This window comes from Echinops telfairi, unplaced genomic scaffold, assembly GCF_000313985.2.
Source record: "Echinops telfairi isolate 266 unplaced genomic scaffold, ASM31398v2 ScPeMD7_18;HRSCAF=68, whole genome shotgun sequence".
Taxonomy (NCBI): Eukaryota; Metazoa; Chordata; class Mammalia; order Afrosoricida; family Tenrecidae; genus Echinops; species Echinops telfairi.
Window position 1 is genome coordinate 76933971 of NW_022103915.1, and position 592 is coordinate 76934562.

Below are 592 nucleotides of genomic sequence, written 5' to 3' on the forward strand. Positions count from 1 at the left end.
GTTCTTTGGATTCTGGGATATGTGTCAGTGAAAAAGGGCCATCCTGGAAATTCAAAAGGCTGACATGACCAGGGAGACCACCCGGTGGGCATCATTTGGGCAGGTGATATTTTTGTTCCCCCGAAACATCCCCGGTGTGCCTTACCCAGATATTGACCTGGAAGGAAAGCTAACATATAAGGCTGTGTTGTCTTCAGTCTATTCCAATGACAAAAATAGGAAATGTTCTCTTCTCCAGGCCAAGAGATGAAGACATGTCTAGTCCTATTCCATGTATAGGTCCTCTTTGTTCTGGAGCAATGTGACAGTCTTACATAATGTAGAGTTTTGAGTGGCTGATGCTAAAAGCTGCTGCTCACTATGTACAATACATGGCTTGAATGATGCATAACTTTATAGAATGTATATTTCTAGCAATGTTTTGAACCTTTGAGAATGTCAACTGGGTATCTTCCCTTATGCAGTTATAGCCAGGAAAAGCACCGGCACAAAACCTCCCCACTTGAGAACTTCCAAGTAGGTTGTGTATTCGTGTAGTTTGGGTGTAGTAAAACATACCGAAGCAAGTTGCTGGGGTAACAAGTTCCTTTAG